The sequence below is a fragment of the Adiantum capillus-veneris genome, chromosome 4 (genome assembly GCF_014529385.1).
Source record: "Adiantum capillus-veneris isolate H3 chromosome 4, ASM1452938v2, whole genome shotgun sequence".
In the NCBI taxonomy this organism is placed as follows: Eukaryota; Viridiplantae; Streptophyta; class Polypodiopsida; order Polypodiales; family Pteridaceae; genus Adiantum; species Adiantum capillus-veneris.
The window spans coordinates 29,699,743-29,713,719 of NC_140934.1; the positions used below are offsets into that span (position 1 = coordinate 29,699,743).

The 13,977-nt window shown below is 41.8% G+C and overlaps 1 pseudogene across 2 annotated transcripts; it reads left to right on the top strand.

The window, feature by feature from the left end:
- The first annotated feature begins 8,375 nt into the window (after positions 1-8,375).
- Positions 8,376-11,196, top strand: LOC147458935 (3-ketoacyl-CoA synthase 13 pseudogene; annotated as a pseudogene). Of its 2 annotated transcripts, XR_015187824.1 has the most exons (2): positions 8,376-10,489; positions 10,961-11,196. The product of XR_015187824.1 is annotated as a 3-ketoacyl-CoA synthase 13 pseudogene, transcript variant X2 (transcript). The 2 variants fall into 2 exon arrangements; XR_015187823.1 differs by lacking the exon at positions 10,961-11,196 and having other exon boundaries at positions 8,376-10,558.
- Positions 11,197-13,977: the final 2,781 nt, after the last annotated feature.

A 13,977-nucleotide genomic window follows, 5' to 3' on the forward strand; every position in this document is an offset into this window, starting at 1 on the left:
ACAATGTCGACAACGACGAGACGACTGAAATCTGAAAACGCTAGGGGCTGACATCTGCAAATCTGATATCTACTAAATTCAGACACTGTGTCTGTGAGGACGGCGATGACGATGATGCAACGACGATGCGGTAAAAACGTAGATGTTGAAATCTGTGAATAGCGGGTTGAAACTAGAAATGCTGGTCGATCTAATTGCACAGCGAGGATCTGATGCGAGAAGGAGAGATCTACAAGGCTTGGGGCTGCTACTGCAGAGTCTAAATCTTGAAAACTAAAAACGTTGATGCTAGGGCTGATTCTATCGCCCAGAATCTGCAAAACGCTAAGTTGATCTACAAGTTGCAAAAACGCTGGGCTGATCTTGTATCTACTGCAAAAACGCTAAGTTGATTTGCAAGAGAAAATGTTGGCTGGTCTTTGATGGCTGAAAAACGCTAGGTTGTCTTGCCGGTCTTTCTGAGAAGGTGCACTGCAAGTGTGGTACTTCTTCTGCCTCTTCTGCCAGAAAGTGCTAGTGCTAGGTTTCTTTTAAAGAGACTAGCAAATTTTCCCTACTCTATTTCCCAACAAAGTCACTTATCAATAATAAGTGAAAAATGGCTAAAATAGGAAAAATGGGTTCTGTGCATTGTAAAATGCTCATGATGGCTACTGACTGTAATTCTGATGATCATGCTGTGTGCAACTAGAGGATATGCAACTACTCTAAGTGCCTGGACATGCATGGCCTGCGCACAGGCTCACAAAGGTGCCTGAACACTTCCTAAGGTGACCTGAATCCTGGACCTGTAGCTTGTCCACATCATGCACATAGGGTTAGATGTGCACGTGACATTGCCTCCTTTTTAAAATGAGGTACTGGTACCGATATGCATGGCTTCCTTGTAGGTTGCCAACAACGTGGGATCATCTTTGAAAAACTCTTCATCAACCCACACTGCCTCGTGGGTTCCTCGATCCTTGAACTTCAAACCGTGCTGTCTGACTTGCTTCTTTGAACCATGGCAAAACCGATGCAACAACACTTGTTCCGGCTCCATGACTTCAGCTTCATCGATTATCTCCGGTTCTTCTTCTTCGGAAATGTCCTTTGGAGGGGTTCCATGAAACACTTTCAACCAAGAAACATGGAGAACGTTATGCATTGACCGTGAGTTAGGCAATTGCAATTTCATTAAAACCTCATTTATTTCTTAATGACAGGAAATGAACCATACATTCTAAAAGACATTTAGGATATTTCTTTCCAACTTGCTTAAGACGTTGCTTCATGATCCTTAAATAAACCCAATCCCCTTCCTTGATCAAAACATCCTGACAATGCTTGTTAGCCTATCACGAGTAAGACTTCTGAGCCTTGCTTAGCCGAAGCTTCACACTCTCACAAATCTCATTCAACGATTGACTTTCAGCATTGGCATCAGACATTTGACAGACTGAGTGAGTCAAAAGTGACTGGGATGGACGACCAAAAGCTGCCTCATACGGAGTTCGACGAATGGCATAGGAAAAAGAATCATTCAAAATAGCTTGAACCAATGGGAGATAGAGTTCCCAATGAGACTGATGATTATGCACATATGACTTTAAAACATCAAAAGCCAACTAATTGTAAATCTCTATCTGACCATCTGACTGTGGATGAAAAGCCGATGAAAAATTCAACTTAGTGCCAAAATTTTCAAAGAGAGCACGCCAAAAATTGGACGTGAACTTAACATCCCTATCTGAAACAATCAATTTTGGCAAACCACAGAGGGGGTACCTATGCTTAATGAGCAACTATGCTACATTTTGTGCGGTGACTATGATCTTACAAGGATTCAACATGCAAAACTTGCTGAAACGACCAACAATTGTCAAACATTGAGTGTTCCTTGAATGCAAACTAGGTGGAAGGTTAGTCACAAAAATTCATAGAAATATCCTGAAAAGGTCCATCGGGAATAGGCAGCGGAACCAAGAGCCCTTGCTGTTTACCCCAAGGAGCTTTTACCTTTTGACAAATCGTGCACTATGTGACACAATGAAACACATCCTTTCGCATTTTAGGCCAATAAAAGAATCTTTCTATTTTTTCCGGAGTGGTGCTCATTCCCCTATGCCCACCCGTGAGAGAGTCATGAGCATCGTGCAATATGGTTGTCCTAAGAGAGGGCAACACACATAGACGGTGACAAAAATACAACAAACCATCACAAATGAGATAGTTGCTAGGCCCTTGGGAAGCAAGAGCCTACAACCATTGCTTACCAAACTCGGAATCTGCGTACTGGTGCTTCATGCTGTCGAAAGACACACCTTGAAGAGAAACTGTGGATATTGACTCAAGAGCCAGGATCTGTCCTTTGTGACTTAACACATCTGCAACATGGTTAGCTTTTCTAGGCACATACTCAATCAAACCTCCAAATTGCTCAAAAAATTGTGACTATCATCCTTGGCGATCACTCCAAAGTGCACTAGGCATAGACTGGAGCCACTTGAGGGCTTGATGATCTGTGCGAAGTATGCCGGCTACCCAAGATGGTTGCAAAGGGACAACAATGTGGAATATCAAGATGTTATTCTTAATTTCATTGAGCCTCCTACTACTGAATCATATTCCAGACAAACGAATCCATGTTCCATCAGATCTGAACCCCAAACTTTGTCTGATGATTACATGCACCCTATGGAGTATACCTCCCCACTTATTTTTGGATTTGAAAACCTTTTTCTCTGAGAAAAGAAAAATTTTGTGGCTGCTTGTGATTTTTGACTTGCAACTAGTATTTTGGTGATTTGGTCAACTTTATGTTGTTTCTTGCTATGATGACCTTTACAAAAGTTATCCCAAATTATACTAGATACTCATTGCCTCAATCTCATCTTGAGATGCCTCAAGGGGTCATGGATCATGATCCATGTTCCACCTCATCTGGGTATGAAATTTGGTCAGTTGTATGCCAAATTTAGATTTCAAAAAGTAAAAAAGCCTGATTTTTTTAAACTATTTCCAAGGTTTGTGTCTTCTTTTCCGAATTCTTAATTTGGATGAGTTTGATGTGTCAATATTCCATGAAAAGTGCGTATTTTGTGATCTAGAACCTCACAGGACTCTTTGGTATCAGTTTTTGCCCAAATTGCCTTAGGGGGGTCATGGATCACGATCCATGTTCCTGCACATTCTGGCCTCAAACTTTTCAGATCAGCTCTCTTTGGCTTGCTTCACCCCTTTTTTCACTTATTTTAGGGTTTGTATTTGCTTTTGAGCTCCAACTATCAGATTGCTAAGATTTTCAGAGTTTATGGTCTGGGCAACCAAAATAGGGATTTGATAGTTTTTTCCCTAATCCTGGTTATAGATGTTACCTAACCTAATCCTAAATACAAAATTGAATCCTATGACTAAAAACCAACAAATGGTGCAAAATAGGAAGACAAACGAGATATGGAATAGTACTTTCAAAGCATTAAAAAATATGCAGAATGAAATGCTTTTGTATCTCACTTAGAACTCCTAATATCCCTCAAGCGTAGACCTATCAAGTCCCCGAATGCTAGCCTCTACCAAGTACTAAACCTCGTGTCTAGCTGCCTGACTCCTAAAGTGTAAATGAAATGGAAATCAAAATCAAAGGTTTATAAGTAAAAAGCTACAACTAGGGCACTCACCACCTAAGGATCATTATCCCCGGCAAAATGGCACCAATGTCAGCGAGTCACCACGGCGAATTTCTGTAGCAAAGCTATCTGGAATTACATAATGTCAATACTCAAGGAAGTGACTTGGATGGGGCACGAAGAGTCTTTGAGTGTATGAACCTCAAGAAGTGAACGTATGGAACGACAATATCTCTAGCACCAACAAATCTATCACTCTTGGATCTGGCAACCTGTCCATGTCCTATGTTACTACAATCAGTCACCACGACGGATGTCTGTAGCAAAGCTATCTGGAATTACATAATGTCAATACTCAAGGAAGTGACTTGGATGGGGCACGAAGAGTCTTTGAGTGTATGAACCTCAAGAAGTGAACGTATGGAACGACAATATCTCTAGCACCAACAAATCTATCACTCTTGGATCTGGCAACCAACCCATGTCCTATGTCACTACAATCAGTCATCACACCATTTCGGCACTCGAACAAATTTCAAATGTTACAAAACTTTGGGAGGAGGTCTAAGACGCTTAGTGGTACTAACAATACGATGAGGTACCATAATCACGATCCATCATGATCAAGGTCCTGGAAATTGCAACAGAACATACCAAAAAGGTTGCCCTATGGTCTAGGAACACTCTCCTATGGTCGAAAAGTAACAAAAAATCATTAACACATTCAAAACAACAGATTTAGCCTACTAACGCGTAGTCGTGAACCACCGCAAAATCAACAATGATTATACTTGATTGAAAGAGCATTAGACAAGGAACACATTGCAACTTTTGAAATCAAAATGAGATTACAAGATCTCAAGATATGTTGATTACAAGGTGCATGAGAGTAGCCGCTCTTAGTCGTACGCTCCAAAACTCAAAACTTGTGATAACGATAAGTCCTATTTCCTCTTTACAAAATGAGCTTTATACCTAGGGCTTGCTTGGCCAGTGTCTGAAAATCAAAGACTCTCGTATAATTACAAAGCTTTTCACAAAATAATCAACATTAAAATTTTGGGGTTCAAGATGAAGAGGCACTCGAAGGGTGCCCGTCTAGTTTGACTACCAACACTTACTATAAGTTATGGAAGGACTCGACTTGAGATGTTAGAAGGGAGAGAAGGCTCACTTCTAGGACTTAACCGAAGATGGATTTACAATGAGGCGTGGCCTCCTTTATATAGGAAGTGCTTGGCTTGAGGCTCAAGGTAACGCCTTGGTGGGCAAGATAGTGGAATTCATTTCACAGGAGTGGGTATCACTTTACACTAGTGGGTGTCACTATCCAAGGTGGTTTTATTGCTTTAAAAAGTCACAAAGGTAAAAAAGTAGTGAGAGGTGGAGGATAAGGAGTAGTAGGTGTATAATCTAATCACACATGTTTTTCCCTAGACACGAAGTGCTAGCACAGTCGTGTGGGGCATTTCATAAGTTGATTATGTCACCGGTAAGATTCTTTTTGCTTGGATAAGCTATATATACATACATATAGAACACCATATTAAAGAATTTGGAAAATTCTACTTTTAAAACAAGCGTAAGATTTGACCACATGACCCAATCTTACCCAAAGTTTTGAGAGCATGGCTTGGAAGACCATTTTAAGTACTACCTTATAGAAGGCTTTAATTAAAAAAAATACTTTTAGATTTGTTCATATGGCCAAATATTTAAGATATTGGTAATTTTCAAATTGGCTCTAAAGTCTCAAACTCTCTAATATGGTGTTATATATATAGACACACACACACACACACACACATTCTTAGTGTTAGGAGAGGGATTGAGGGAGAGACAATGAAGAAGGGTGTGAAAGAGGGAGGCAGATATACAAGGCGACGGTGGGAGGAAAGAGAGAGAATGGACATATTTAGAGTATAGAAGAGGTATATATACAAATCGAGGGATAGAGAGTGACATTGAGAGAGAGAGAGAGAGAGAGAGAGAGAGATCATTCACAAACACAATTGGGACACCTAAAGCCTTGGTTTCAACGTTATTGTGCAAGATTCAAGATTTCCAAGAGATTTTGTAGAATTAAAAAATCAAGATAGGGTTCAAGCGACAAGATTTACCGAGTCGAGGAGCCGAAAAAGTACATAGTTTCTTGTTTCAACATATAAACTCAATTGTAGTTCTCAAACTGCACTAGAAGAGCCCCAATTCCATGAGAAGACCTTTGGAAGGCCAAAATTATGCTCTTAGTCACCAGGTACTCAAGTATGTAATCATATATATAACTTGCAAGCGAGTTGGAAACTTGTCCTTGAAGGGCATTCCATTGTTTTGTAACACTAAGTACTAGCACTTGGCTTTTACAAACATAAAAAAGGACATCTCTACAAGAAGATATAAGCATTTTATGCTTTTTTTAAAATAACTTAATTTTTTTCTAAACATTTATGACTTAAAACTAACCATAATTCTCTCTATAGGGCTTGTATTTTGACATGGAGACAAATCCACCGTTTTCTTCCCTCTCAATATTCCACCTATGGTTAAGAAATGGGTAAAAAACTTGTTTCTAGCTTGACAAATAAATTGCCAAAACTTAGTAGGAAGACAGGACACTTGAATTTCCAATTACATGACTAGTGTTAAGGATCGTAGGGATGAGAATCATATTGGAGAGCCCACACTGTGCATGGAGAGAAAAGTGTCTTGGTCTATGTCATGGAAGTTCAGATGTAATCAAGAGCTAAAATTTCTAGTAGTGTGTGATACTCGGATCCTGAACTTGCAGTGAGCATAGAGAGAGAGAGAGAGAGAGAGAGAGAGAGAGAGAGAGAGAGAGAGAGAGAGAGAGAGAGAGAGAGAGAGAGAGAGAGAGAGAGAGGATTGGGGATTGCACAAAGGAGGGAGGGAGAGGAGAAAAGGAATGGGTAAGAGAGAGGAAATAAGTAGTGAAAAAGAGGCATGGATGATGGAGGTAAGGGGAGGGAAAGAGCATGAGAGATATGTAGTGGGTGTAGGCTAAGGAGGTGAGATAAAGGGGGAGAGAGAGAGAGAGAGAGAGAGAGAGAGAGAGAGAGAGAGAGAGAGAGAGGGAAGAAGTCAATGAGAAAGAGATGTGGAGGTAGGGGGAGGGCTAGAGAAAGAGAGTAGTGGGCAACATATAGGGAGGATGAGAGGGGGTAGGGGCAGGTGGTGGAGGAAGAGAGGGTGGAGGAGAAGAGTCAGTGGATTTGGTGGCCAAGGGGGGAAGTAGTATATAGTGTGCATCAACCACCCAAAAAAAAAGCTCGCTCTAACAAGCTTGCTCCATATCCTAACTTACCCATGTTGCTCAATCTTCCCTCCTTGAGATGTTCCTTTTCTTATCTACTTTGGCCAAAACCCAAGGTGAGAACACTTTCTTGTGAAAGCGCGAGCATCTTGATCATCCTCCCTTGAACTTTGCAAAAATTGAGACAATATTTAAAAATCTAGGAACGTTCTTCCAACTTTCTCTTTGAGGGCTTCTTAGAATCATGCCCAAGATTGCTATTTCTTGAGCTTTTGGATGCTCCAAAGTAGCTTGCTTGAGGGAAACCACTCTTAGGGTGGCTTTGGCCATGGCCATCTAAAAAATATCCAATTTTTGGGCGCCCTATGCAAAAGAAACGAAGATCCATGGAGTTCTTTCACAGTGGCAACATGAGTAGCAGAGATTTGCTCATGTAGCTCTATATGTCCCATCGTGGAGGGCGAGCCAAGGATGAAAATTAATGAGCAGGGCAAGACGACCCCTTTTGGCACCTATAGAGCTCGTTTCTGTGTACATTGCCATGGCACCTTCTTCCTCGCAAGCGACCGCTTTCGTGGTCATGCTCTTTGTCGGGCCTCGTCTTCTTTCTCACAAACATGCATGGCCATGCAAGGTCCATGCAAAATTATGGATCCGCGACCTCTCCTCCTTTCCCAAGACTATCACTGCTTTGATGCTAGTGAAAGGTCACTGGGAACTAGGGCATGTACTTCTCCTCCCAACATACACTTATATAGCCCTTGGCTATAACAGTCCCCTAAACTGTATGCATAGTTTAGGGGCATTCCCCCTAGTCCTACCATTGATCTAACGATTCGGGATGTGGAGAGACCTCTGGCCTTTAGCTAATGGTCACTGGATTTTTGAATTTGACCTTTCCCTTAGCTTTTAACCTTAGACATTGGGAGGTCCACCTTCTCAAAAGCAGGTGTAAATTGTCACCTAATCACCTCGGGGGAGCGCTAAGTACCATTACTTCTCTTTCTCTAAAAGTATCCAGATGGAGGCTGTAAGACGAGCTACGAGATCAATCATCCTATTCGTCATGCTAAATGCTCACCTGAATGTAGCTTGCTATTCACAATATGTTCAACAAAATGTGGTGATTGATAAACTTGTCTGTAATTTTTGGGCCTTCAAGTTTCAAAGTATAGGGCCCTAGGAATCGACCAGTAAATAATGGATCTTCTTTGGCTCATATTACATAAAGCCGTCTCGAGAGAAAGTAAACTTCAAAAAATGGGCATAGGAAGAGGTCTTTGCCCTCGGCCCAAATATTATTCAAGCCCCGTGTGACCATAGCTTATTGTATGATCAGTGCTGATAGGTCCATAGCTGATTGAGATATATATAGATAGATAGAGAGAGAGAGAGAGAAGCGGGGAATGACCCACTTCATTGTTTCAACAACTTTCCCAAGTGTCGCCTTCCTATAAATCTACCTAGCCTTAAGGCAAATTTTAGAGAGAGAGAGAGAGAGAGAGAGAGAGAGAGAGAGTCTTGACTCGTATTAATGCATGCAGCCGCATTGCAGATTGAGCTCTTGTGTTCGATGTTGATGGTGCCGCAGCGCGTGCTGCAGGTCTCCTGCCGTTGTATGCAAATAAGAAGAGATGGGATGCGTGTGGCCATGTCAATTAGTCCTGGGGCATGTTGAGAGAGAGAGAGAGAAAGAGAGAGAGAGAGCGTTGAGCTTATTTATGAGCTCTATGATGATCGGGTTTGCCGTGTGCATACGTCGCGTTGTCTCTCACGTGGGTCAGTTTGATTGCTGCGTGTAGGCTGGGGTGAAGACGTCTTGTGTGTGTGTGTGTGTGGGGGGGGGGGGGGGTGAGAGAGAGAGAGAGAGAGAGAGAGAGAGCATGGATGGGCTTGTTTTGAGCCCGGTGAAGGGTTTGGTGTAATGTTTTGGCTTCTGATACAATGAGGTGAGGGTGTGATGTTTAGGATTCTGGTACAATGAGGTGAGGGTCTGTGTAAGTCGCGCGCTTTGTATCTGTGCGTTTGTGTGTGTGTGTGTGTGTGTGTGTGTGAGAGAGAGAGAGAGAGAGAGAGAGAGAGAGAGAGAGAGAGAGAGAGAGAGAGAGAGAGAACTCAATGGTGGTTTTCACAGCACAATCCCTGATCTCATCATGGGGGACAGATATTGTTGATTCTTCTAAGTGCTCCTCACTCTTTACCCTGCTGCTCACAATGTGCTCAATGGCACTGTTTTTATTTCTGCTGAAAATCCGTCGCAAGCCTGCAGTATACGTCATCGATTACAGTTGTGCAAAGTGCCCCGATGACACCAAGACAAGCTTGGAGACCATGCTCTACTTTCTCATGGGCTTGGGTAATATTCCAGACAGGGATATACTGTTTCAAAGCAAAGTCTTCCTCAAGTCCGGCATCGGCGAAGAGGCGCATATTCCTCGTGCTAACCTCACTAAAGGTCGTTACCTATCCATGGAAGACTCTTACAACCAAGCCCACATTATTGTTGTGGGTGCTGTAGATATGGTGCTTAAAAAAGCTGGTATCTCTCCCCGGCTAATCGATATACTTGTCGTCAATTGCGGCTTATTCAATCCCACCCCGTCCTTGTCAGCCCTCTTGGTGAACTACTTCAAGATGAGATCAGATGTCAAAACCTTCCATTTGGCAGGTATGGGTTGTAGTGCTAGCTTGATCTCTCTCGGACTGGCCCGGGATTTGCTACAAGTGCATCGTAATAGGGCTCGGTATGCGCTAATCGCAAGCTCGGAGGTTATCCAGGCCCTCTACGTTGGCAAGGAAAGGCCGATGATGGTAACCAACTGCCTTTTCCGGAGTGCAGGGAATGCGGTTGTCCTTTCAAATAGGAGAGAAGACAAGAAGAGAGCGAAGATGCAAGTAATGCATGTGGTAAGAGTTAACATGGCTCGGCATGATGGTGCACATCATGTGGTTGAGATGCGAGAAGACGAGGAGGGGATATGCGGAGCTAGTTTGAGCCCGCAGCTAGTCAAGGTTGCAAGCGACGCATTGACAGTGAACATCAAGAGCCTTGCCCCTAGGGTTTTGCCACTAACTGAGCTTTGCAAAGCAGGGTGGAACATGGCGCAGAAAGATGTACTGAAGAAGAAAGGGGTGCAGCCATTTGTGCCCAACTTCAAGCTTGCATTTGAGCATTTCTGCATACATCCAGGTGGGCGGGCAGTGATAGAAGGGGTAGGGAAGGGGCTGAAGTTGAGCCGCTACGATATAGAGCCGTCGGCAATGGCTTTGCATAGGTTTGGAAACACATCTTGCTCTGGGGTGTGGTACATATTAGCTTACATGGAAGCCAAGGAGAGGTTAAAGAAAGGAGACAGAGTTTGGCAGATAGGGCTCGGGTCCGGGTTTAAGTGCACATCGGCAGTGCTGAGGGTGTTGAAAGACCTTCACTGTGAGCCTAACAATCCATGGTACGATTGCGTGCATCGCTACCCCTTGTGTGAGGATCTTCAAAAGCAACCACATATAGCCTCTGTGGTGGCATCTCTGCCCAAATATTTTGATGTTTCCACCTCCTGAGGCGAGTTGATGGGATAATGCTTTTTTCTTGCCAAGGTTTTCATATCAGAAGGTATTGTATGCAATCTTGTTTTCTTGCTTGGAAGTATTAATCATTGATTAATAAGAGTTTTTTTGGTGAGAGTGGCCCTTTAAATGTATGACTCTTTGTGAAGCTGCTTACTCTGAACTTCTTCCTTGGGTTCATGGATATGCTTTGTTTTCTTCATGGATAAAATTTGTCAGGTTTTCTTCACAAGAAGATTTAGAAATTTTCTCATATAGGAAAATGGAGTCTTTTCCAATGTTTTTCATACAGTGAATAACATCATGAGCTTCTGCTCGAGAGGCACCGCATACCTAGCTAGGTATGCGGTGCCTCCCTCACAGAAGCTCATGATGTTGGGGTAAGTCACAATGTGGGAATTATTGTGAGAATTTGTCCAAAACTTCTTGTGCTTCAAGGCGTGCTCGGAATCTGGCTGAGATTTTGCAATTTTATATGGTTAAGAATGCACTAAACACTAGTTTTTCGCAAACACAGGTGGGAAAGAAAGGACATCATGTAAAGGTTTTGGTTTCTTGTCTCTATGGGAAAGTTTCAAGCAAAGTTGATTGATGCATATGTTAAGGAGGCCATTGAATCTAGAGCATGAGGCAGCAGCTAGAGCTTGATGGAGCAACCCATGCACAAGAAGATGTAGAAATTTTCTCATGTAGGAAAACGGAGTCATTACAGTGTTTTTCATACAATGCCCAACATCATGAGCTTCTGCTCGAGAGGCACTGCATACCTAGCTAGGTATTCAGTGCCTCCCTCACCGAAGCTCATGATGTTGAGGTAAGTCGCAATGTGGGAATTATTGTGAGAATTTGTCCAAAACTTCTTGTGATGCCATCTCCTAGCAATTGGTTTGTGAAGAGGACCAACATGCTTATGCTTATGTTGATAAATATTGGGAAGCAACCTGGGTTAAAGTGCACATCGGCCGCCTTGAGGGTGTTAAAAGACTTTCACTGTGAGCATAACAATCCATGGTACGATTGTGTGCAGCGCTACTCCTTGTGTGAGGACCTTCAAAAGCAACCACACATTGCCTCTATGATGCCATCTTTTTACAAATATTCAGATGTTCCACCTCCTAAGGTGGGTTGATGGTGTAATGCTTCTCTTGCCAAGTTTTTGGTATCAAAAAGGGCCTTAAGTAGCCTCAATAGTCAATTTTCTTATTTTTTATTTGGAGAAAATTTGAAAATGTCTTATAGAAAATGAGGAAATACAACTGAGGCCTCAAAGGAGCTATTATTGCTTGGAAGTGTAGTCATTTATGTAATAAGAGTTTATGTAAGAGAAGCTCTTTATGTATCTCTTCCTCAATGACATTTTGAAAAATAGCTGAGCCTTGAAGGCATCCACTTATTCAAAGATGGGGCTCTCCATCGTGGGCAACATGGTTACCGTCGAGAACATCTCGCCAACCCAGCTTTGTGGACAAATCACAGTCATGTCCACTCCATCTTACTTGTCTTTCTGATACAATTCATCGCACTCTTATGTCTTTTTTCTCTTAAAATATGAGTCTTTTTTGTTCATGGATTGCTCATTGCTGATATGTAATGAATGGCAAAGTTAAAGACCAAACACACAATAGAGATCTTTAGGAGGTATACAAGCAACTTCTTCATGCTAAGCTGTGTGTGTATGAAAGACAATGCATATATTAACTAGTGCACATCCCTTAACCTCACTCTCTCTAGTTAAGGACCTAATATGGTTCAAATAATGCCTCTTTGTAAGAAGTCTTTGTGTTAGGGGTGGCTCCCCAGAAAGCTGATGTAAGTTTGGTCTCTGGATGGTGTCATGGCTCGGCACGAGCATGGCAAGTTCTTATAATTTTTTGAGATGATCAATATAATTCACTCACAATTGTGAGTTTTGCCCAAAAAAAGAAGAAAAAGAAGTCTTTGTGTTTTGATGCTTTGCTGGTAGAGAAAACATTTCAAACCTCAAGGGCATAGTAAGCTACATATCCCTCTCAACCACAACTTGTCTACTGTTGGGGCTTTTGTAACTTCACCATATGCTGGCCCTATCTACAAAATAAGACACGAGGTAAAACAACCTCTCACTCTATCCTAACTCTTTTTCAAGCATCTGTCCCACTAAGATCTTCTAGCTCAAATGTACATCATTTTGTCAATTTGTAAGTAGTAACCACAATATAATGATATGAAATAGAGGACGTAGACAACTCTTTAATATCTTTCTCCCTAATGTTCGGGAAATGTGTATCTCAACTTAGCCTTAAGCTGGTTAGAAATTCAAGACAGTTGATCAAAAGGAGAGTGAAAAGGAAATATTGTGCTTAGATTTTGCAAGAAAATAGTCTAATTACATCAAAAACATAGTTGAATTTGCAAAAAATCCACTTAAAGGGATTTGTGTAGAACATTGTTTCTCCTTCATTGCCACACCATTAATGGCACAGCCCAAACTTATACATATACCTACCAACAATTGTAGAAGTCCTTGGCAAAGAGGAACCTAGTTTCAAATGGAAACCTTGAGAACCTACACCACTTCAAGTTGTAGAGTTAACACCAAGACAACATGGGGGATCGTCCTTTTGCAGGCACTTATGTGTGTTCTTCCCACAAATGACCTCTATGTGGGCACTTCCTTTGACAACAGCTCGGGGGTGGGAGCATGTTAAGGTACAAAAAAGCTTGTCCAAGACAATGTTTTTTAGATTGTGTAGCTAGGAAATAATTTTCAATGGTTGAGACTATTTTTGAAAATTAGAAGTTAAAATAATAGAAGCACGTCTCGAATTTCATTGAGTTGCTTGTCTTGTTTTTTCTTCTCTCTCTCTCTCTCACACACACACACACACACTTGACATACGTATTAGTGCAGCTTGCAAGAGAGTCTTACCCCCCCCCCCCCCCCCCGCCCCCCTCCCCCCCCCTTCTCTTCCTTTACCATATTATGATGTGTACGAACACACTTAGGACCATCGATGTTTTCCCTCGTTATTAGGAGGTTTTCTTTTTCCCTATGGCTTGTATATATGTAGATTACTCTAGAGCAAGCCTTATCTTTGTATTGACACACTCGGTAATTTCCTATGTTGTGTGCTCTTTAGCTTTTCCTTCATTTTTACAATCTTTGTGTGCATTCATGTAGCGTGTTTCTGAACAATAGATATAAGAGCAAGCTTCAACATCGAGGGAAACATGATAAGCACCCTTCCAGCTTGTGTTCTCTGATTGAAGTGGTTTTTTATGAGCATTCATAGGGCAACATAATCTTTGGAAAAGATAAGATGACTTGGGGTATCAGATTTTTGATTTGACTCATTTCGACCTTTGTTTCTACTATTAATAGTATTGTGCATACAATTTTATCCTTTTTTTGTAGATTTTTTGATTTTGCAATTTCTACAAAACAAGAACTTTGTAGTCTACGCTATATAGCACACATTTATTTTGTGCAATGTTTCTCTACAAGTAAACTTTTGCATCTACCATAGTCACCGTCCATGGCTACCAACATTGAAA